General features: G+C 40.2%; 1 protein-coding gene across 2 annotated transcripts in view; it reads left to right on the top strand.

The window, feature by feature from the left end:
- MOB2 (MOB kinase activator 2) overlaps positions 1-25,541 on the top strand; it is a 150,043-nt gene that overhangs the window by 36,574 nt on the left and 87,928 nt on the right. The gene's annotated exons all lie outside the window — the stretch shown is intronic.

Genomic DNA, 25,541 nt, shown 5'->3' with positions numbered 1-25,541 from the left:
GCTTATTTATATACCGCTTTTCCAGATTAGATCAAAGCGGTGTACAACAGGAAGTACAACACAAAGTCAAAATAAAACATAACAGGCCTCTCTCCCCCTCAAGATGGTGGTCGGAAGGAGGGCTCTTAGTCTTTCAGGCCAGGCCTCTCTCCCCCTCAAGATGGTAAATAGTAAACATGTAATGTCCTATATCATTGTACAGTACTGTGTAGTTTAGGAGTTTGCTGAGCAGATGACTGTGCATTCAGCCCCATAACCCCTTTATAACATTTGAGTCCTCCAAGCAATTTACAGCATAAGAAGGACCACTCCTCCTTATACTCTGCAGTACAGACTTGGAGCAACCTTGCCCCATCCTCCCACATTCCTCTCCCTTACCCTTTCTTACAGCATTGCTGGCCTCTTGCTTTCTGTTGTACATATTTACTTGGTTCCAAAACTCTCATTTGTATTAAGTTATAGGTGAAAAAGCACTTCTGAGAAAAATGTTACCTATAAATTAGTCATTAGATCAAGGCTATGTGGCTTTCTCCCACAAGCTTAATGTCTTTTCTTTTTCTGCTTGGACAAGTTGGGGAGGTAAATGAGTCATGGCTGTGTTTTGTTTGGTAGATCATTTTCTAACTAACTAGTTTTGTTACCATTTCGGGGGGGGGGGATTTTTGGCTGTGCTGATGACTATGGGAGAGAAACTGTTCAATAATTATTTATGTTTTACTTGAAATACTATCCTCAGTTTGAATGTGCTTTTAGATACTGTAGTATGTTAAGCCTGTACAATTGCTGACTAATATTTGGCTCTTTCCCTGAGTAGCTATAGCCCTCAAGGTACTTCTAAGTATCCATTATAGCTCATTCCCACAATGGGCATGAGGAACATCTGTGCCCTGCAGAGGCCCATTTGTAGTTTGGAGATGAGCAACTATCTTGTGTTCCTGTGCCTAGTTCTAGGACATGGGATGGACACCAGTTTAATCAACATGTTGCATCTTGTGTTGCATTGCTTGTTTAAATCTGTAAGGTTCAATGTATTAAACTAATAACTGTTGGGATAGTGAAATACTGTATATCAGGTGGTTGGCACAACTCCGGCCGCGGGTGCCTTTCCGCCGGCCCCTGGTCCCTCCTGCCGCTGAAATCGCTGCCGATTTGGCTGCCATTTTGTCCTTCAAATGGCTGCAAAGTCAAGGTCGCGCGAGACTTGCCACCATTTTGAAGGACAAAAAGGCGGCGCCCATTAGGAGGCCCGCTGCGGCCTCCGGAGCCCTGAAACGGGCTCCAGGGCCGCAGCGGGCCTCCCATGGGCGCTGCCTCCTGGCTCCACCCTCCCTCCTCCCTCCTATAAATGGAGGGCGGGGGGGAAGGAGGAGGAGGAGCAGAGAGAGGGAGGGGGAGGGGGAGGGAGAGAGGAGGGAGGGGAGGGAGGGAGGAGAGAGAGAGAGGGGAGGGGAGGGGAGGAGAGAGAGAGGGTGGGGGGGTGGGAGTGAGAGGGAGGAGGAAGGAGGAGAAGAGAGGAGGAGAGAGAGAGGAGAGAGGAGAGAGGAGAGAGAGGCCACAGCCACTGAGCCAGGTGAGAGGTTTGTTCATTGGGGGAGGTGGGTTATACTCCTGTGCTTTGTTGTTTGAGACAGTGTGCATGCATTTTTTGTGTTTGTGACCTTGCCTAGTCACTTCCATGCTTGCAAATATTGCTATTATTATTGTTGTTATCCTTTGGTTTCTCTTTGCAAAATCCCCCACATGGACTTGCTTGCTCTTTTCTGGGTTGAGACAGTGTGCAAAATAGTGTTTTGTGGCCTTGCCTAGTAGCTTCCATGCTTGCAAATATTGTTATGCTTGCTCTTTTCTGGGTTGAGACAGTGTGCATGCATTTTTCCTGTGTTATGGCATTGCCTAGTAGCTTCTTGCAAATATTGTTATTATTATGCGGCTCCGCCCCCGGAGGATGGAAACTCCGCCCCCTGACTGTGGCTCCGCCCCCAGATAGTGGAAGCTCCACCCTGGCATGCGGCTCCGCCCCAGAGGGTGGAAGCTCCACCCCCTGTGTGCGGCTCCACCCCCCGGCTTCAGCCCCCCAGTTGTCTGAGGGACAGCAACCTGGCCCCCGGCTCAAAAAGGTTGCCTACCCCTGCTGTATATTCTTAACTATAAGTTGACCTCATGTGTATGTCAAGGGCAAGTTTTGGAGCCAAAATTATGGATATTGATATGATCCATGGATAAGTTGAGGGTAAAACTTAAGGACATGTAACAAGCGATATAAAGGACAAAGCAAATTAAAACGGTGCCAAGGAACACCACCATTTTACCCACCCAGGCTTTAAAAAAGGCCGGAAACATAGCAGCAATGGAGGGAGCAGAAGGTGCTTCTTTTAGTTTCTCCCAGGATGGACTAAGCTCTCCCCATTCACTATTCAGAGAAGGGGATAGTTTCTATTTTGATAAGAGTTAAAGTACAGTATGTACACTGATCCATGGCCAAGTTGACCCAGTTTTTTTGAGTTGATTTTTTTGATGAAAAGTTTTAGACTTATACATGAATATATACAGTAAGTAGGTGATGAGAGTAGAGACTGAACAAAGGGGGAAAAGAGGTAATTGTGAATTTTTAAAATTAAATAAATTAATGGCGTAATCAGCCATGAACTCCAGTATATCCAGTATACTGTAGATAGGTTTTGAACTACAGTACATGATCTGTAGAAAAATAAGAAATCAACTCGAGATGCTGTCACTTCTGAGAGAATCCTTATTTTTAGGTATGTCTGCTTTCTACACTACTCGATAATATAGCACACTGGGAATAATGTATAACCTGCTGGGTAAAAAAAGGCATTGTTTTAATTTCTGTAAGTGGTAATTTTTTTTTAAAAAAAGTTGGGTAATAGTATATGGACTCAACAGCAGAACAGACTGGCAAGAAGGGGTGGCTTGAAGCCACCCCCACCAAAGACAGATTGGGCCTGCAGCAAACACATGCCACAGCCCTAATCTGCCTTGAACCCTGCCTGAAAAGAAGTGGAAAAGAACTTCTCATTTTTAGGCCATGAAAGAGGTGTCTTTCCTGGCCCCACCACAGCCTGAAGCTGGCTTCAAGATGCTCCAGCAGCATGTGGCATGTAAACACTGCACCACCACAGAGTCACGAAGCTTCCCACATCTGGGTGGCCTCTTGACTTCTGGGCGGCTTGGGAGTATGCAGCGTATAAACACTGTGCTCCCAGCCACCCATATGACAGCCTTAAAGGGCTGTCTGTTCCAGCCCTTAATTATCAGGAGAATTGAAGCTGTATTAATACTCATTGGACATTTTTTTTTTTTGCTTTTGGTGAAATGATGTGGATATCTAAGATGTCCTCATTTTCTCCCCCTCATTTGCTACATCATTCATGCAAACCTCTCTGCTTGAGAGAGTGCTGAAGCCATCATTTCCCTGCATCCTGATCTGCAGCCCAGCAGACACCCTTCAGTGCCTGAAGGGGTGCTGCCTGGCTTAGCGGCTGGGTATTTGGGGATGGCAGCTGTCATGCTGGAGCTCCATTGTCATAACCAAGTCTGCTAATGCAGGATCTCGGCTATAGTGTCTGTTCTGGGGAATATTTATCTTATTTGAGAAGGCATAATAAAAAACGTGGCCCATCCTCTTGCAGAAAGCAGAAGATTGTAAAGCCTTAGAGAACTTCCTTCAGTTTTTTTTAATGCAGAAAATATTTGGCTGTGGCTTGTTGTATGAGTCCCCTCCCTTGACTCTGAAGTTATGGAGGATGTCCTTGACTTTATTTTGACCTATACCAACTCAAATTGCAGGCTGCAGATCTTCTTGCAGCCTAGCTCTTAGAGCTTCAGACTTTCTTGCACTTGTAACTAGAGACATGAGATGCCTCATTTATATTCAAAATGTGTTACATTAGAGTTTGTGGAAGTGAGATTCCAAGAAGCTACATTTCCTCAGGTGCAGAAATGAGAGCTCATACCCAGATATAAAAATGTACTGAATGGGGTTTCTTCCCATTTGAGGTTATCATTAAGTATTTTGTCAATGTACCAGGTTAAATAAGCTACAGATTTAAGAGTTCAGATGTTTGATAGGAAGTGTCATTATTGTATGAACCATGTTTGCATTTGCAGTGATACTAGAAATGTCAGCATTGCAAATTAATAAAAACATGTCCTGCAGCTCATTTATTCATACAACATGGTTTAGATTTCGATTGACATAGTATTACCATTTTGATAGGTCTGCTCTGTTTGAGGTTAATAGCTGGCCTTTGTTGTTCAAATGTTTAAATTCACAATATTGGGGGTTTCCTGTGTTAAAGATTATGGGTTGACCTGATGTATTTTTACAGTGTGTGTGCATGCATGTGTGCCTTCAAGTAATTTCTGACTAATGGCGACCCTATCATGGTGGTTTCTTGGCAACATCTGTTCAGTGGAGGTTTGCCATTGCCTTCTCCTGAGGCTGAGAGCAAGTGACTTACCCAAGGCCACATAGTGGCTTTCATGGCTGAGCGGGAATCAAACCCTGGTCTTGAGAGTTGTAGCACTCAAACCACTATGCCATGCTGGCTCTCTCTACAGTGTCCTCCTACTGAATTTTAATGGAATCTGTTTGTTTGTGTTTTGGCAAAGAATCCAAGTTTGATGGTACAGCACATTTAAGCTATCAGCCTTTCTCAGAGGTTCTGAAAACAACATCAGAAGTACGGTTTGTAATGAAATATTCTGTGGGAATATTTTTAACAAATCATTTCATATAGGTCAATTACAGGAAATATAATAAACAGTTAAAAGCATTATATGGCTTTAATCCATAAAAGCCCATTGTGCTTATTTATTACCTTCTTTAAAGGTTCAAAGTGGGCAACAGCCCGTTTAATATAAGTTTCCTGTTTCCAAGTGGCTGACTCTAGTTTAAAATAATAGAGAAAGATCACATTAGCAAACTCCATGCTTGGCTGTACCACTTCTTCCTTCAGACGCTGTAGGAACCGCTATCCATCATTCTCAAATCCCAAAGCAAATAAATTGGGAGAGGAAAAGATCTCTTAAGCATACCTCCCTCCCATTTATCCTTAACAGTCACAGAGCATTACTAGCCACTGTGCCAATTTTGCTTGTTCAGTTTTTCTCCTTATAGGGCATCCATGGAGGCCTGCAGATATCAACGATGCAAGAATGTTCTATTGGTACATATAGTAATGTACGGTGGACCCTTGTTATATGCTGGGGTTTGGTTCCAAGATCCCCTGTGGATAACAAAATCTGTGGATGCTCAAGACCCATTAAATAAAATGACAAAAATGGTGTCCCTTATTAAAAAAATGGAAAACCAAGGTTTGATATTTGAAATTTATACTTTTTTGTGAACATTTTCAAACCGTGGATGCTTGAATCCATGTATAAAAAATCCGTGTATAAGAAGGGCCGACTGTAGTTTGGAGTATTTCATGTTTAAAGTGTTATGCTTAACAGTGTTATGCCTAATTAAAAGATTGTATGTACAGCGCTGTGTAAATTTACAGCGCTTTATAAATAAAGGTTAATAATAATAATAATAATAATAATAATAACAATAATAATTACAGTAGCATTGTATCTCATACTGTCCATAAAGCAAGAGAAAGAAGATGGGAGGGAGAAGCAAGGCATGACAGAGTAAGTTAAAATGTCTGTATAGCTTTTCTGAAATGTCCACTGATAAAGTGGACAGTGTTCATGAAAGTTTGTTGAATGTATTAGTCTTTTAAGCCTCCACAAGATTTTTTTTCCTTCACACATTTAGAATGGCTAACTTCCAAGGTGGATACAGTTTTTTTTAAATAAAATTTTGTTTTTATTATTGGTTCAAAATATATGAACTGCCATAAAGCTACCATGTTTTGGCAGGTTGGTAGGGAGCTAGATCTGTCCTCTCCTGAGATCAAAATACTTCTTGTATAATAACCTTATGGTGACAGTGGGAGAGGGGAGGAAAAATGCCCTTCTGGCTTGAACCCTAGGGGTTATTTAGTTGGCAGCTCACCAGAGTATTCAGATTTCTCTCTCATACCCTTAGGGCAAACTGAATATTTGTTGTAAGTTCCTCACCCATTCTGCAGTAAGGTCCTGTATGTAATGACTCAGCAAGACTCAGTTGTTTCTTTCCTCCTTTGAGCTAGGCTGAGGGGTGAATATTGTAGGTAAAATCCAACCTTCTCTCTGCATTTATGCAGAATTGGCTGAAGTTTGCAATTTTATTTAAAACCCAATTCATTGTCAGGTACAAAAATAGGGTCAGGAAGTGATGACACATCTTGTTGGGAGCACAGCTGATTAGTAATGTAACCGGTCCTAAAATAAACAAGAAGCTATTAATATCTACCTTTTTGATGATTCTTTTCTTTAATTTCTTAAAGATGAGCACTGATGAAAAGCAGCTTCGCTTGTATTTCAGCTAGCAGGCTTCACCCTTCTTCTGCACCTGCTTGTGCAGAAGAAATTATTGAAAGTAGTTCCTATATGGAAAATGGAAAGGGGGAGGGGGGGAAATAGGGAGGAATGTTTAAAATGTTAATGATCTGAGAATTAAAATTCTGTCTAAAATTTTGCTATTTGTAAATGCTTTGTATCAATTTTGAAAACCTCATTCCCACTGACACAATCAGTCAATAGTTTGTTTCACTGTACCTGCATTTTATGCCTAGAAAATAACATTCATGCTATAGTGTACTGCATTAAAATTGAATCTGTTGCTTTTCTCAGGCCCCTTCTTGAACATTAGCAGGTACAGTCTGTCCATTACTGAATGCAGTTTTTCTGCTCCAAAGAAGAAGATGGCAGAGAATAATAGGTCCATCTCCATCAGGGCCAGCCTGAAGGAAGGAGACTTTGCCCTCCATAATTGCCATCCGCTGGCCTGAGAGGGAGTTCACCAGGCAGGTCCAGCTCTATCAGGGCCAGCCTGAAGGAAGGAGACTCCGCCCTCCATAACTGCCATCCGCCAGCCTATGAGGGAGTTGACCAGGCAGGTCCAGCGCCATCAGGACTAGCCTGGAAGAAAGAAGAGCCCTCCCTCTAATCCATCTGCCTTGGTCCAGGCCTCAGAGGGAGAGAAGAACCACTGGACCTCATCCCCTTTCCCTCCACCATTCCCTTCTCCTTTTGCTTCGTGTCTTTTAGATTGTAAGCCTGAGGGCAGGGAAATGTCTGATTAAAAATAATAATTGTAAGCCGCCCTGAGAGCCATTAGGGCTGAAGGGCGGGGTATAAATACCTAAATAAATAAATAAATAAAAGTTAAAGTATATCAGAATAGTTAGCCCATAGGCACTATGGGGTCTCCTTGAAGAAGAGGTGTGTAGAAGTACCCAAAACTGCCAATGGAACTTAAATCTTATACTATTAATGTAAATAGAAGACCAAGTACAAGCTACATTGTCATACTGGTGTTTAAAAGAAGTACAGGCAACCCCCCTTATCCACGGATTTTTTTATCCACAGATTTAAGCATCCACGGTTTAAAAATATTCAAAAAAAGTATAAATTCCAGATAGCAAACCTGTTCCATTCTATATAAAGGACACCATTTTGCCATGCCACTGCATTTTATGGGACTCAAGCATCCACAGATTTTGTTATCCATAGAGGATCCCGGAATCAAACCCCAGTGGATAACAAGGACTCACTGTAATGTTATTTCTGAGGTTCACAAAAGATGGATTTAGCGTTGGATATTGCATCTGCTGCTATATGCTCTTGATGAGTTTGTACCAGAATGGAAATTATTTTTGAATAATGGTGACTGGTTGAGGTTTTTCTTTTCATAATTTACTTTCTACTTGATTATATCAGTGCTGCACTTCTTGCCTGAAACAGTTTCTGAATTTATACTTCTTTCCTTCTAAATAAGATCCTAGGATTCTAGTAGAATAGAGAAGATGAACAAAGATCCAAAATTCACTGCAAAAATAATCCAGTCTCAGTCTGCTTTAACTGCCCTGACTCAGTGCTAGGGAATCCTGGGAATTGTAGTTTATTATGGCACCAGAGCTCTCTGACAGAGAAGGCTAAATGTCTCACAGAACTACAGTTCCCAGAATTCCCTAGCATGGAGCCAGGGCAGTTAAAGCAGTTTCACACTGGATTATTTCTGCAGTCTGTTTTGGACCAAAGAGGATATGTGAATCCCACTTACTTTGAACTGTTTTGGCCCACCCCATCCCATCCAACTAATGCCAGAGCAAAAGATGCCAATAAGAAAGATGTTTGTAATAGGAACTGACAATCTTTTTGCTATTGTTTTTATTTGTTTTTGATGAAAATATACCAAAATTCACAATATACAAATGTGAGAGAAGGTGAAAACAGCATATTTGACCATCCATACTTGATGGCTTTTGTATGTTGTTGATGATGTTCATACAGTGTGTTTTCATTTTTATGTACATCTCCATGGGAGGTCTCATTTCCTGAAAGGTGGGTTCTAATTAATTATAACAAATAAATGCCTGGTTTTTTTAGAGGTCTGTTTTACTTCTCTGTTTTAAAAAAAGGTGCTGTACCTACAATAGTTTCCCCCCCTAGTATGCCTGGCACTGTCACATAATAATAGAGAGGATTAATGATGGGTCAAACTTTTTGACAATGATGACATCATAATATATTTTGTCAAAAGAACACAAAGGAAATAGAATGGACTGGCAAATCATGATAAGTATTAAATAGGTTGTGTGTCTTAAGAAGGGAACTGAGTATCTCTGGATTTTATTGAAAGAATTTTCATAATATTTCCAGGAGATAGTTTATGTAGAGAGATCTTGTAGCACCTTTGAGACTAACTGAAGTAAAGAAGTTGGTAGCATGAGCTTTTGTAGATTTCAGTCTACTTTTTCAGAAGCACAACTAAAGAATATACTTTAGTTATGGATTTAGGTTGTAGGGGCAGCCACTTCATATGTGTGTATGCACATATTGTTCTGCTCCATCATGTAGAATGGTGCTTGCCAAGAAGGTACTTTCATGCTGTCTGTCTTGTACACACATATCCAGTGTCTACAAGCAGCACTGCCTTCATGGATTTCAGAAAGGATGTTAAACTGCCCAACCTGTCAGGGCACTGTTATTGTTTTTTTACCCCTGTGAGTCTTTGGCACATCCACATTGCCATGTTTCTGCAGGAGTTACAGAGATACAATTTTAGTGCTGCCTGTAGTAAAATAATTTATGTTGCAATCACCAGTGGTGGTTAACTACTTTCTGGCTCTTGAGACTGCTTTTAACAGATAAAGTATTTAATGCTATGGCAGTACGGATTATCAGATAAGTTGTTTATGAAATGGGTGCTGAAAGGGGGCATATTGGCTGCAGGTTGTATTTCAAGAATAATGTCATTTCAGGGATGTTTTTCATTTGGAAACTCAGGGAACTTTATGTATAGCTCTTTCCCTCTCTTAAATAGCAAATTGTTTTTGTTTAGTAGAGGTCAGTGGGCATAATTACTTATTTCAGAAGTTGTATATCAAAAAAGCTGTGAGGTCTTTGTAGGGATAATAAAAATATATATTGTACTGCCTTGGAAATAAATTTAGCATTTTATAACGACATGTGTGATGTCTTTGAGGACTTAATACATCTGTACTAGTTTGGGACTTGCCTGCATGGCAATTGTTGGCCTGCCCTAAAGTATATTTTCCCCTATGACTCTGTGGGTGGGATTCCATCATTAGTGCCACTGTCATGGATATATAGTTACCTAGCCACATTTTGGCAGTTGGAGTTATTTGATGAAAGATTCAAATGGAGTTAAGTAGAAACCTCTTGTGGGAGCGTTACAAAGGGTAGGGATGTGTTTCTTGATATCAGTTCTCTTATAGACTAGTCTGGTTTTTGGAATATGGAAGAGACTTATGTTGTTGACACAACCATACCTAATAGGAAAAAGGCAAGCTGATGAATGAATAAATGAATGAATGAATGAATGAATGAATGAGTAAAGAGTGATAATCCCTGTTTGTAGAATTTGGCCAGGTCCTTAGTTTTCAGAGCCTCTGAGAAGCAAGCACAAGTGATGGAATACTTGAAACAAATCAGGCCAGACTTGAAGCTAGAACTTATGCTAGGGCCTAATCTGTAGTTGGTGATGAAGTAAAACAGTCCGTCTTTGCCACTCTGCCTCTATATACAGTGCTCCCCTCCGGGTAAAAAAAAAGTGTATGCTTGAGCCCCATTGAAAATAATGGGGCTCATGCATGGCATGGTGGTGCGGCGACACATGCGTGCTGTCCCTTCCACCCCACATGCTCCCATGGGCTCCCTCGCGGCTTTCAGCGTATGCTGAAAGTTGTGGTCAAAGGCTTTCACGGCCGGTGTCCATATTTTTTTGTGGGTTTTTCAGGCTGTGAGGCCCTGTTCTAGACCACAGCCTTATAGCCCAAAAAACCCACAAAAACAATGTGCCTGTTCTTGCTTGGGCTTCACTTTTGAATCAAGAACAGATGGAGAATGCAGTGGTGCTGTATCATTACTCTTTTATGCATGGATTAACATTAAGATTAAGGACATGGACAGAAAGCCTGATGAAGTGAAACAATCAGATGTATGCTTAAAACTTTGGTGTCTCACTGAGTCCCAGAAGTAGTCAGTGCTTTCCATAGACCATGATAGGAATTGTGCACATAGTGAACTGCATGTGTGGTGATCCTTGGGATTTCCATCAACCTTTTAAAGGCCCTGGCAATCCAACCCTAATTTTTTTGACAGAAAGTTGTTTTGGGCTGCATAAACATTTTTTCAGCATTAAAAAATCATTGTGAGTGTATTGCATGCTGTCCAGGGGGCTTCTGATCAGCCAGCCTCCACCCTCCCCAACAGCCTGAGGGGCAACTGGAAGTGACACATCAGTCATTTCTGGTCAACAAGATGGCAGCTGCGATGGTATGGCTGCAATGAAAAATTAGAGAGGACTTCTGGGCTCCAGAGTGTGTCCGCCCCTATGTTACATGGAGTGATTCCTACAGTTCTGAAGGAAGCTGTATTTGAGACCCTTTATTTATTTATTTTTTTAAAGTCTGCTTTGGGTGCTGCTGATGATAATTGTCCTGCATGCAGTCTTGTATACTTCAGTAAGGATGAACATTTGATTTCTTCTAGGTTTCACATTTTTTGGAATAAAACAGAAACTGCTTTAGTTGCCACTGGTGGTTGTATGACTCTGAGAGGCTCTTTCAGTTGAAAATCATTCATGTTTCCTCTGTGTCCCTTTCCCCCAGTAACTGGACACCTTTATTTTTATGAGCTTTTAATGTGTAACGCCTAGTTTTATAGCTGCCACTTTTTAAACTTTTACCCTTGTTGCTGTTAGATGTCCTTTTTTCCCAACACTCTGTTGCATAAAACGTTTTTTAAATTAACTTTCTGAAATTGTTGTGTTGGTACTTCTTATTCATAGTAAGTGATTATGCTTTAAGCCAGTTGAGTTGAAGTTGACTAGAAGGCAGCTAAAAACAGGAACAGTTTTAGTACAACTCTGAGTGAGTTGTATGTCTTCTATAATTACAGTGGACACCTGTCAGTTAGTGGTCTGCAGAGCTAACTGATCTGTACTTCTCACTGATCTGAACTTGCTGCTTTATTGAATCAAAACTTTGTGTGCTGTAAACAATAGGGCTTCTTCTGATCACAGATGATATTGATCAAATGGTGAGATTCTGCCAGAAGAAGCAGATTTGCGGGAGTTGGAAGCAAGGGAAGAGGAGAAATTGACAAGAAGTCACAAGTTACAGCCCACCTCCAAAGCCCCTTTAAAGTGCTACAGAGAGGTGGGGATCCCTGCCAAATGGAGGACTCACTGAAACGTAGTGGAAATAAGTTAGGCAAGTGCAGTCATTCTAGATACCAGATACAGTGTTTCATCTACGTGACAGGGAAATGAAGTACTGTATTGCATGTTCTGTACCCCTGAAATGAAAATACTGTGGATTAGTGTTTTTGAAATAGCACTCTAAATGTATTTCATTAACTGTGCTCCCTAATCTGTTGGGGTGCTTCTCTAGGTTAAACTAGATAAATCTGTGATGGTGACAGAGAGCAGATCTTTCCCTAAAATATGAAAAATCTTAAAACCTCCCTGTGTTGGTACGTGGTGTGAGTGTGTGACTGAAGGGGGTTGAGAAACAACTTATTTAAAGATTGCTACTTTGTTTCTGTCTCCTGTTTTATGTGGTTATACAGAAATGTTTACACAGACTATATCACACTGGAAGGTGAAGCTGTACTCAGTCTCTTGTTTCCTCTAAACAAACCACAGAGAACTGCAGTATTTTTCCAGTAGCTAGGAAAACATTAGGTAAGTGGTGATTGCATAGTTAATGCAACTGGATACTTTTCTTTACATAAGCTACTGGATGAGCTTAACTTGAGTGTGCACTGACAAAGATTTGCACAACCAAAGGCTTAGATCTTTTCCAGTTTTAGCTGACATGAAACTATGGACTTTTAAAGCCAGATCTGAATGGAGAAATAAATCTTTACTAAGGTTGGTGGCCTAATGAGGGCTATTATGTTTGGCCATTGATGGTGGTCATAACACAAATATATATTTCAGTTAACTCGGACTAAGCCTACTGTGCAGTTTCACTGCTGGGAATTTTATGGCTAGTGGTTGATCACAGGCTGAGAACCATTGTACTTTTGGAGTTATATGAGTGAACTGAAATCCTGTCCCAGCCTTGAGTTTAGCCCCAATTGTTTTCTGCAAAGTATGGATAATTTATAGTGGTGTCATTATAGATTACTAACACTAAAATGCTAGTAGCCTCCCTTGCAGTGTAGCACTTCTTGTGCTAGGCAGTTTGGAAATGTTGATGAGAAGGCAGTGAGCATGTCAGTTTTCCTACATTTTTTCAGTGATTAATTTGCTTACATAAATACTGTGTAGCCATGCTGCTGTTTTTCAGATTCATTGCTTACCTCTTCAGTAATGGATAAGACTCACTCAAGGAAACCATTGCCCTGAGTCTGCAAGACGAGAGCAAGGCTGTTGATGTCAGAGTGACTTGGACATCTCTCATTCATAGTGTTGTCATAAGTCAAAGTCACTTCAGTTAACAATAAGACTGTTTGCATTCCTTCTATAGTGCTATATCAGTTTGGAGAATTTGAAACTTCTGAAATTGCAACAGATCTTGTATTTATTTATTTATTTGAATTAAAATATTTCTACCCTGCCCTATATTGAAGAGTTTTCATGGTGGTTTAGAAGTAAAATTAAAATGAACAGTTTAAAACATTAAAAAATTGAATTTAAAAGATAAAAATTGTTTAAAACTGTGTAGATCAGTATTGGAGAGAAATCAGTGAGGCCCTCAAATTTTGATCAACAGCCAAGCTGGTGCCTAAGTGAAATCAATATTAGTGCTGGTTGTGCCTCTAATGGGAGAGCATTCAGCAGTTGGGGTGGCATGGCTGAGAAGGCCCTCTCCTATGTCTCCACATAATATATTGACCTCACTGGTTGAACTCAGAGAAGTTTTGCCTTTGGGCTTTCCATAGACATCTTACTGGCCATTGTGGCAAGAGAACACCAAATTAGGTTTGCCCCTGGTCTAATCTAGTTTAGCTGCTCTTATGTTTCATGTATCCATTTCTTTGTGTGCTGAAATGCTCTTGTAAAAAAAATAATAGCATCCATATTATGTCTAGATTCTACAGTCTCCATATGAACATGTCTTCTGAAATTTCAAGAGTATTTGCATAACCCTGGTTTGTGTTAAGAAGTAGCCTTATACTACAGTTCTTGACTTTAAACAAAAGTCTTCTGTACTATCCAAAATGGTCTGCAGGGTGTGTGAATGAATAAATATTGTAGGATTCGCCTACTGTGAACATAGGGCAAAAACACAGTGCAGAAATAATCCAGTTTGAGACCATCGTAACTGTCATGGTACAGTGCTATGGAATCTTAGGAATTGTGGCTTGTTGTGGCATGAGAGCTCTCAGACAAAGAAGGCTAAATGTCTCCCAAAACTACGGTTCCCAGAATTCCCTAGCATTGAGCCAGGGCAGTTAAAGTGGCCTCAAACTGGATTATTTCTGCAATGTGTATTGAGAGGCTTTGTTAACTTATTTTGCTTTGTTTAGTTTGCAGATAGTAATACTGTTGATTTAATGAAACCCACTTATACAATTCTATTTAATGAGAGAAACGTGTTTGGATTCAGCTTTTTCCTTCTGCTCTTTGGCGAGCAACAGCCATTGATATCATTTATTAAAAGCTGATATGATTTGGAGCCAGTTTCCAGAGAAACCTGTAGTTGTACCTGTAAACACAGTAGGGGGAATGCCAATGGTCCTCCAGATTTTGCTGCTGTATTCATGAAACTTGTTTTGGACTCCCAGGCAATCTGCACTGAAATAAATAGAAGCTGTCAAGCACCCATGTCTGCATTAATGTAGACTTGATAAAGTGAAAAAATCTTGTCAGGAAAACACTCTGATAGGTTCACTTTAGGGCTGCCATAAGTCGGAAATGACTTGAAGGCACACAACAACAACAAGAAAAGCAAATTTAAATAATAGCAAAACATCATTTTCACCTTGTTGCTTTTAAATGAAATGTAGTTTCCCTCATCCTGGGGGGGGGGGGGGGAAATAAGGAGCCAGTTGCCTCATACTAATGAAGGCAGGAGAAGCCAAGTATGCAGCCACTGTTGCTGATAGCATGGATATCATTGCATTAGGCAAGCCAGTTAACACCTGTTGGCCTAAATACTGCTGTTAGTCTCGACTACAGCAGACCAATAAATAATTAGCATTTACCTAATGTGTGGCTACTTAAATTCAACAACTGAATGTAAATTCTAGCTGAGACTGACCAACAAGATGCCAGCCACCATATGATAAGAAATGGCAATCTACTTGTGGTTATTTAGCTTATTTTTACGGAATTGGAGTGTGGGTTGGATACTTTTTCAGGAAGTCTTTCTATAGCTGTGCAACGATTATAAAATGTGTAGGCTATTCTTTCATTGAGTCAGGAGATCTGCAGTCAATGAACACCTGATTACTGTGCACATGAATATTAGGCATATTCAACTGAATGATGCCAGTTTAGGGATTTAGAGTTCAGAGCTAAGATTCTGGATTCTTTAGCAAATCAGGAGTTTCCAAATGCTGTCTATTTTGGTGATCTATGTGTTGTGAACTTAATTATGAAACTTTTAAACTGTCATTTGGCCATATTTCTTAGTTAACTAAGTTCTAGTCATATTTTACAACTTAAGTTCAAAGAAAGTACTTGCCCACCACAGTTTTTACTATGTTTCTTACTCAGATACTGTATCTGTTTGAAATTCATGGCTTTAAGGGGGAAATACTGCCTTTTGCTTACTACAGATGACCAGTGACTATACGCTTACAACTTTGTCTTATGTCCATTTCCATGACTTGCAAGGAATATTGAAGAATTGTAGAAGTATCATTATTCTACAATACATTAACACAAAATGCACAAGTTAACACAGAATGCACGTTATAAAACTGAACTTTGAATCTCCAGCCATTACTTGATTTATAATAATAATAATAATAATAATATGCTTTATTTATATACCGCTCTTCCAAAACGATCAAAGCAGTTCACAGAGTCATTTAAAAATTTCGCATCTTAAAAAGCAACCATCACAACATATCCATCAGTAATAATTAATAAAAACCGAACATCAAGTAAAACAAACATGGAATCTATCAATTGCAATTAGATATTTGAATCAGGGGGGACAGTCTCTATAATGAGTCCGAAGGAAATGCTAATCAGAAGAGGTAGGTCTTTAAAGCCTTTTTGAAGGCATCCAATGTAGAGGTCATACGAAGGTTATTATTAACTTTTATTTATAAAGCGCTGTAAATTTACACAGGGCTGTACATACAGTCTTTTTAATTAGACGGTTCCCTGCCCTCAGGCTTACAATCTAAAAAGACACCACGCAAAAGGAGAAGGGAGTAGTGGTGGGGAAGGGGATGAGGTCCAGCAGTTCCTCTCTACCTCCAGGTCCTGGACCAAGGCAGGTGGACTGGAGGGAAGGCTTGGCTTCATAATGGATGGTTAATCTTCATCCAGGGAGGCAAGTGACAGTTATGCAATGCCTGGGAACGCTGCCCTGAACGATGGTCTTCAACTCCGTTTTGAAGCTGGTTAAAGAAGTGATGGCTCTTGCTCGCGGGGGAAGAAGGTTCCAGGAGTGAGGGGCAGCGAGTGAAAAGGGGTGAATCCGAGATGGGGCAGAGAAAATCCTGGGCTGGGACAGCAGACCTTGACTACCAGAACAGAGAGCCCTAGTGGGAAGGTGAGGAGAAATAAGGTCTGATAAGTAAGGAGGGGCAAGCCCATGGAGGGCTTTAAACGTCGACAGCAGGAGCTTATACTGAATGCGGAAAGAGAGGGGGAGCCAGTGAAGGGATGCCAGCAAAGGAGAGATATGGTTACAGCGGTGGGCGGATGTGATAATACGTGCAGCTGAATGCTGGACAGAAATTAAAGGATGGAGGTGAGAAAGAGGAAGCCCTGCCAGAAGGATGTTACAGTAATCAAGTCGTGAGACCACTAGGGCATGGACCAGGATCTTGGCAGTAGAGGCGGAGAGATATGGTCGGATTTTGGCAGTATTGTATAGAAAGAATCTACAAGCCTTGGCTGTGGTCTGGATTTGCGGGATACACGACAGAGAAGAATCAAAGATTATGTTTCTAAAACATAATAATGTGTTCTATCTTTTCCCCCTATGAGCTAAAAATGAAATAACAAAGGCACTAGATATTTGGGAAAGTGGTCTTCTAGAACTGGAGAACACCTGACTAGTTTCCCTGCAATTTGAGAAAGTGTAAGTCAATGAACAGCCTGATTACTATGCACATGGGATATTGGGCGTATTCAGGTAAAAAGAATGTCCTTTCATAGAATCATAGAATCATAGAGTTGGAAGAGACCCCAAGGGCCATCCAGTCCAACCCCCTGCCATGCAGGAAATCCAAATCAAAGCATCCCCAACAGATGGCCATCCAGCCTCTGCTTAAAGACCTCCAAGCATTGTCAAGCATTGAATTGAAATGCAAGGAAGGGTGGGGACAATTGTCACAAATACAGTGGTACCTCGGGATACGAAATACCCAGGTTACGAATTTTTCAGGATACGAAAAAATCCCATAGGGATTTATTGTTTCGGGTTACGAAAGTTTTTTCGGGTTACGAAAAAACTCCGGCGCTATTTTAAATGGAGCTGCGGCAGAGCCGCGGCTTTTTTCCCCATTAGCGCCTATGGGTTTTCGGCTTACGAAGGCTTTTCGGGTTACGAAAGCGGCCGCGGAACGAATTATTTTCGTAACCCGAGGCACCACTGTAGTACTTTAATCTTGGCGGTCATGACTGCTGCTTGTTTGGTTGCTCACAACTTCCAGATGGGGAATGTTAATGGGCTTAAATTTGTTGGAAATCCAGATACTTGTTGCAGATGTAGCTTATGCTGTTTTTCTGATTTAGTGAAGCTTAAAAAGAGTGCTTTTCAATAAGCTTCTGTAGCAATGACTGCACTTTACTGCCTTACCATGTCGGTTACAGTGGATATTGTTTTAAAAACTGCTTAAAATGTTAAAAGTTTTGTATGATAAATTAAGTTGCATTTCCATTTTTATAATATTTACTGTAGCTTACAGGTTTCTTAGTATCTCTGATAGTTAGCTAAGTACAGTGGTGCCTCGGGTTACGAAATTAATTCGTTCCGCCATTCCTTTCGTAACCCGAAAATTTCGTAACCCGAAAAGGCTTTCCGTTAGCAGTGGAAAGCCTATAGCTGCACTTTGCAGCATTTGAATTTCGCGCCGAAATGAATTTCGTAACCCGAAAAATATTTCGTAACCCGAAACAGTTTTTGCCAATCCAACTTTTTCGTATCCCGGAAATTTCGTAACCCGATCATTTCGTATCCCGAGGCACCACTGTATATGTACATTTATGTATCATAAAAGTTGATAACAGGATTCCAGTAGTTTTTTTAATCATCTTGTTAGAGTGTAGGTTCAATCAGCAGTTATTCCTTTCTCAACAAATCAGAGAATGAATCCAGGTTCTGTTTTCATCCCCGTTGCAATAAATGAGAAGCCAGGATTCCCATGCATACCCATCTTAGGGACCCATGGCCAACAAAACACTCAAGCATTGTTATGAAGCTGTATTGCTGATGGTTGGTTCTCAGTATGCTCTGTATTATGCAGTTGACTTTTGTAGTTACATTTTTCCATGTATACAGGGACGTAGCCAAGGGGGGTGATCTTGGGGTCCGGACCCCCCCTTCCATTAGAAAAATGAATGGTATGTGCTGCTGCACCCAAGCCCCATTATAATGGTGGCACTTAGTCTGGACCCCCCCCCCTTTCCTAAAATTCTGGCTACGTCCCTGATGTGTATCCTCTGTTATCTAAATTATAAACTTGGTACTGATGAAGATTAATTTTTAGTGTGTTCATTTTATGTAAAGAACTCCCACCTAAATGGTATCTTGCTAACTACCTCATTGGACACTAGAGGGAAGCACAGTTAGAGAATTACAAAGGTACAAATAAGCTTTATTTCTGAGCCCAGCAGCAAAATGCATCTCACTGTACAAAAATCTTAGACATTGCATTACCTAAACCCAAAGCAAAACAAAAAAACAAGCAAACATCCAATCAGAAGATTGATTCCTTAAGAAATAGAAAATTGGTGGTACAACATTCATACTGCTTTTAAAATTTCTCCCTAAAGAAGTTTATTTCAGAAGAAGTCTTGTGATACCTTGAAGATTAAATTTTCATGGCATGAGATTATTGTTTGTAGATGACGACATAAAAGTACTTTATCCAGCAATGTGAAAGTTTTTAAAAAATGGAAGAGAAACAAGATTAGATAAACCAGATTGACCGTGTGTACTGCTGTCAGAAAAGACAATTTAATAATGTTGGCAAAATTGAATTATTTTTTCTACTTGGATTTATCTCAGCTGTGTGGCCTAGTTTGGTGGAGCCTGAAGCCAATAAGGCTTGGCCACTTCCAGCTCATATCAAGTCATACTCACTGTTTCAGGATCCATTTTAAGTCAAGATCTATAACAGAGCAGTTGCATATGGTTGCTTTAAAAATAATATTCATTTGACTTTGTTTCCACTTGCAGTTGTATATCTTCCCCACAAGGTGGTGTACATTACCAGGTTTGAGATGAGGTTATTTCTTTCTTTATTGAAATATACTAATGTAATACACTGTTGGGAATTCTCTGTAATGGATTACAACTCTACTAATCCCCATCCAGATGTGTGCTCATTTAATACTGTTCTCATGGCACTCAAAGTGTAATCATATACAGTAAGAAAAGTAATGTCCTGTGCTTATTGTTTATGCTAATAAGAGTCCTGGATGTTTATGCTGACTTGCAAGTGCAAGCCAAATATAGTAGGTTTGTAAATCTTTGTTTATCCTTCTAACACAAAACAATGAAGAATTTCCATATACTTCTCCTGGACAAGATTTTAAATTTTTGCACATCCTAAAATTATTTCTTCTATTTTGCAATTTTTTTTGCCAAAAATATGCAAAACTTTTATTTTCTGCAAATCTAGCATTTTGACATTTTGTGCAGATACAATATATTTTTGTACAAATACCATAAAAATGCATAAAACCCTTGAATACATTAAGATTTATTGAGATACCCTTTTTAACCTTAAACAAGACAATTTATGGGTAATCTTTATATACTCTTTGTGTGTGTGTGTATCTGCTCAAAATTGGGATTTGGTATGTTACCGAGTTCATATGTTCAGCATACTAGAAACACTCTGAACCCATAATAGGTTTCTTGTGCTAGGGATGGCTATATTGATTTTACAGTTCTGTGAAACTGCCACTTTCAGCAACATGTCTTTAACGTAATTCCTATCCAAGGACTGGAATTGTACAATCTTTGTTTTTCATGTTTCATTTATGTTATTGACAGTTTGCTGATACATCTTCTTTTCCTGATGACTTTCTCCTCCATTTGTAGAACCAAGCAATAGGATTGTTAAAATGTTTGTGACAAAAAGATCTTTCTGATCTTTCTTTTGTCTTTCTGAAAATAGAGGATTGTTTCCTCTGAAAAATGCCTTAACAGCTTTCTCTTAATTACCAGAAGACATCTCACATCTCATTTACCAGAAGAGCCCTTATTCCAGTAAAAACATTATATGTGTGAAAAGAACCCAGTACTGAGGTTGAAACTGAATAGTATCCCATTTGGTAGTATGTCGCTTGAGACATTTTTATAAATTAAGAAAAGCTAAATAGTACCTTATAAGAAAATACTATGCTAGGTGAACCTTCTCACAAACTGCATATCATTTACAAAGCTTGATAACTTACAGCTGTCTGGTCTAGAAAGCAAGGCAGGTAATTGAATCCTTATTGCAAATGTGGGACTCTTTACCACTAAATTAGGCCTAATGAGGCTTATATTGGACAAAATTAGTGAAACATCATGCTTGCTGCAAGAAATGTACTTACACTAGGAGTGATCTACAGAGCTTTGCTAATGTGAGCATAAGGCATTTCTGTTCATGCAGCATGTGTCCCCCCTTTTTTTGCTGATTCCCTCCTTTAGCTCCAGCTCCTAGTCCATACAATCACAGAGGCTCTCTTGACACCCCAGGACAGTTTTTCAAACATTTAACAGTCAGCATCAAATCTGTTTCAGGATTTTCTCAGACCCTTCAACTCTCTTTTCAAAAACATAAAAAATAATTTTCAAGTACATTGGTGTACATGGAAATGTATAAAGGATGTGTGGTACCTAAACTTTCTAAACAACTTCCCATTTCTGGGTTTGTAACATTTAAAACTGGGGATGCTTATGGTTTTTCTCACTGAATGTTTATCTTTTAAGAAATTTGCTTATTATTTGAGAGAGAACTGGACCCCAAGGAAAGACTGTTAAATAATTATATCTCCATGATGTAAGGTATTCCATTTTGGCCCTATTTTGTTCCATGAAATTTCGTATGAATTCCATATGAAATTCCTATGGTCATTATAAGTCAACAGAGGACTTGAAGATACATGCATGTGCGCGTGCATACACAGACAGAGCTACTTAGATAACATTGGCCTTGTATATCCTTGTATATCTTGTCTGGTTCTTTTGAAAGCTAGACAGAAAAATGAGGATATATAAGAAAGGGGTCTGCTAACCACATGGCTTTGTAATAACTTTCCCTTTATAGATATAGAAGGATGCTTAACATGCAAGGCTACTTTGGTTGGTTTGTTTCAGGCTGAATTTCCTATGTCATAGCATTCCATGAAGGACTTCAAAGTGTTAAGTGGCTATAGAAAGCCCCCACCTACCCTTTGTTCAATATTTGACATGGGACACAGTCTTAAAAGCTTAGCTGAGTGGATCACACTCTGCCTTTCAAAAATTCAGTAGGAGTTGGTCAGTTCATAAACATTTCCTCAATGGTGTTTTATAGGAATTTTTTTATACGGTTAAAAAGTTTGTATTTTTGGGCTTAGAGGGTGATGGAAGATTAGTGGTTGAGGGAGGCAGTGAGTGGGAGGCATATTTTGGCTATGTTTGCTGAGAGCTCTTGTTAGTTACATTGCTCAGACCTATACATCATTGTCTGACAGATACAGCAAGAATGTCAGGGCAGTCTAAATGATAGAGGGCATTTTTGATAGTTAAAGAGCACAGTTGTCTGGGAGAGACTGCTTTCTTAGTTGGCAGCAGATAGCTGCTTTATTTGAACAAGTTTTGGTATGAAGGATTAAAATAGTATCTCTGAAAAAGAAGCCCGCTCACTTCCTGGGGTAACCATTTGTAATCTGCTAAATGCAGCCTATCCCTCCGATGAGAAAGAACATGAATTCAAGACTGAACAGTTTAATAAGTAGTTAGTTTTTGCTCTGTCGTTTGTTCCTTTAGGTCTCTTTTTTATGCAGAAGTCATAAACAGTGGACAAGACAACTTCGCATATAAAATTGTCCCATCCTTTAGCCTTATATCGGTTGAATGAGTTGCTTCTTATTTACTTCTTAAAAGCACACTTTTAAATTAAGATACATATTTACACTTCCATTCATCCCTCGTTTTTCACCATGTAGGCAACACAGAAGCTCAGTGCTTGTTTTGCCACCATATGTTTATCAGATACATTCAGTAGTTAACATCAGGACAGTATTGTAGAAATGAGGTGGTATGTAAAGTAGGCACATATTTCCAAAGCATCACTGTCTCACCTGCTGTCTTTTAATACTGTAGCTAAGAGAAGCTGCAGACTTTGACATGCAGAAAAGACTCCACCCAGAGTGTACCTCTAGGTTATGGGTGAGTATATTTTGCATGATGGGCTTTCAGCAACTTTGTGGCAAAATATGCCCTTTGACATTGAATTTTTAGCAGAACCAGGTCTCAGCCATGTGGCAACACATTGGGTATTACTAAACAGCACTGTCTGGAACCTTTGCTGACAAGTGTAGAAAGGAAGTATTGTAACATTCCTTTCCCAGACTGCATAACTTCATTTTATATTGGTCACCTTCCAGATGTGTGCTTGGGTTCATGACCCAGAGACTGGAAAATACTGCATAACAACTTACTAGTGAAGTATGGGCTGCATGGATCATATTAGGTAGACATTTTACATGTGGTTCACCAATGGATTACATATGCCATCTGGAAAAACCATATACATGGAGTGTGTATGTTCACTCATGTTCTGAAAGCATTGGCCAAATCACATTAGACATGCAGCCACTGCTGTTTTAAACTGTGTGAAACAATTACAGTGGTACCTCGGGATACGAAATACCCAGGTTACGAAATTTTCGGGATACGAAAAAATCCCATAGGAAAACATTGTTCCGGGTTACGAATGTTTTTTCGGGTTACGAAAAAACTTTTGGTGCTTTTTTCGGCTTTTTCGCACGGAATCGCGGCTTTTCCCCATTAGCGCCTATGGCAATTCGGCTTACGAAGGCTTTTCGGGTTACGAAAGCGGCCGCGTTACGAATTAATTTCGTAACCCGAGGCACCACTGTATTTGCATTCATGATTAATTGTTGGCTAACTATCCAATATTGATTCCTCTGTCTATCCACTATTGAGCAAGAGGAATTAGTTCAATTGCCTAAGTGTAGGGTGACTAATTTAAATTTGCCTAAGTGTAGGGTGAAAATTAGAGGCATGAATTGTAGTTCTTGGCTAGAGAGCCATGAAAAAATTGGGGGTAGGGAGAACCAATTTTTTTCCACAGCCATTTTTCCTACAGAAAAAATGAAATAATGGTGCCACTCTTTAATGATTTGGTTAGACCTCATCTGGAATATTGTGCACAGTTCTGGGCACTACAGGTCAAGAAGGATATTGACAAACTGGAGTGTAAAAAGGGTGAAAGATCTGGAAACCATGCCTTATGAGCTTCAAGAGCTGAGTATGTTTAGCCCAGGGAAGGGAAACGTAAGAAGTGACATCATAGCCATGTAAATATTTGAAGGGATGTCATATTGAGAATGGGACAAGCTTGCTTTCTGCTGCTCCAGAGACTTGGACATGGAGCAGTAGATTCAAACTAAAGGAAAAGTGATTCCACCTAAACATAAGGAAGAACTAATGGTAAGTGTGGAGGCATCTCCTCCTTTGGAGGTTTTTAAACAAGTTGGTTGGAAATCTGCCAGGTGTGCTTTGATTGTGTATTCCTGCATAGCAGGAAGTTGGACTACATGACCCTTGTGGTCTCATCCAACTCTGATTCTAACTTGTACACTAGCCAGCCACCCTGACTATTCTGAGCCAAAAAATCAAAATCAATCACATTGTATTGGTCTTTGATGACTCAGGTTGGAACAATTACTGGTGAGGAGAAGATTGAGATCAGCTAAAAACAGATATGCAGAATGAGGTGAGATAGATAAATAAAATTTCTTGCAGTTGGCTGATTACTGTGTGGAATGAAAGGGGGCAGATTAGTACATCCCTGAGCAAGATTTGGTTTCCGCTAATTTGACACGTAGGTGTAGGGAGAGAGATGTAATGTTGTGATGAATGCTATTATTGTTTATAGCCAGGTATTGTAATATTATAAGTATAGCTAGGAAATTTTTGAAGATTGACCAAAACACGTGGAATGTTGGGTGGAGTGTATCTACATACGGATGGTGATTAGAGGGGAGTGTGGAAGGTGCTGTTGGAATAGTGTAGCCATATACTTGTAATCTCCTTAGATTACCCTGTGCACTGTATGTTGGGCTTCCCTTGAAGGCAATGAGGACGCTGCCCACTGGAACAGTTTGTAGAAACTATATAACACTCGTTTTAAAGATACTGTGTTGGCTGCCTATACATTTCCCATCTAAGCTTAAAATGCTGGTAATGACATTTAAAGCTATAAGTGGTTTGGGAAGGAGCAGCTCTCTCTCTGTTTGCCTATGTAAGGACTGAGATCTTCTGGTGGGGCTCTCCTCTGTGTCTTGCCAGTGGAAGCAACACGCTATGTGAAAACATGGGGAGGGGTTGAAGGATATGGACATGCTCAGTTTGGTGGAGGGAAGACTGAGGGATAGAATCATAGAATCATAGAATCGTAGAGTTGGAAGAGACCACTAGGGCCATCCAGTCCAACCCCCTGCCATGCAGGAAATCCAAATCAAAGCATCCCTGACAGATGGCCATCCAGCCTCTGTTTAAAGACCTCCAAGGAAGGAGACTCTACCACCCTCCGAGGGAGTGCATTCCACTGTCGAACAGCCCTTACTGTCAGGAAGTTCCTCCTAATGTTCAGGTGGAATCTCTTTTCCTGTAGCTTGCATCCATTGTTCCGGGTCCTGTTCTCTGGAGCAGCAGAAAACAAGCTTGCTCCCTCTTCAATATGACATCCTTTCAAATATTTAAACAGGGCTATCATATCACCTCTTAACCTTCTTTTCTCCAGGCTAAACATCCCCAGCTCCCTAAGTCGTTCCTTATAGGGCATGGTTTCCAGACCCTTCACCATTTTTGTCGCCCTCCTTTGGACACGCTCCAGTTTCTCAATGTCCTTTCTGAATTGTGGTGCCCAGAACTGGACACAATATTCCAGGTGGGCCCTGACCAGAGCAGAATACAGTGGCACTATTACTTCTCTTGATCTAGACACTATACTTCTATTGATGCAGCCTAAAATAGCATTGGCCTTTTTAGCTGCCGCTTCACACTGTTCACTCATGTTCAACTTGTGGTCTACTTGGACTCCTAGATCCCTTTCACACGTAGTTTCATTCAGCCAGGTGTCACCCATCCTATATCTGTGCATTTTATTTTTCCGCCCTAAGTGCAATACCTTACATTTCTCTGTGTTGAATTTCATTTTGTTAGCTTTGGCCCAGCTTTCTAGTCTATTCAGGTCATTTTGAATCTTGATCCTGTCCTCTGGGGTATTAGCTATTCCCCCTAATTTGGTGTCATCTGCAAATTTGATAAGTATGCTTCCAATTCTGTCATCCAGGTCATTGATAAAGATGTTGA

Source organism: Sceloporus undulatus, chromosome 1, assembly GCF_019175285.1.
Source record: "Sceloporus undulatus isolate JIND9_A2432 ecotype Alabama chromosome 1, SceUnd_v1.1, whole genome shotgun sequence".
NCBI lineage: Eukaryota > Metazoa > Chordata > Lepidosauria > Squamata > Phrynosomatidae > Sceloporus > Sceloporus undulatus.
The sequence above is the reverse complement of the archived record's forward strand: the minus strand, read 5'-3'. Positions and strand labels throughout refer to the sequence as shown.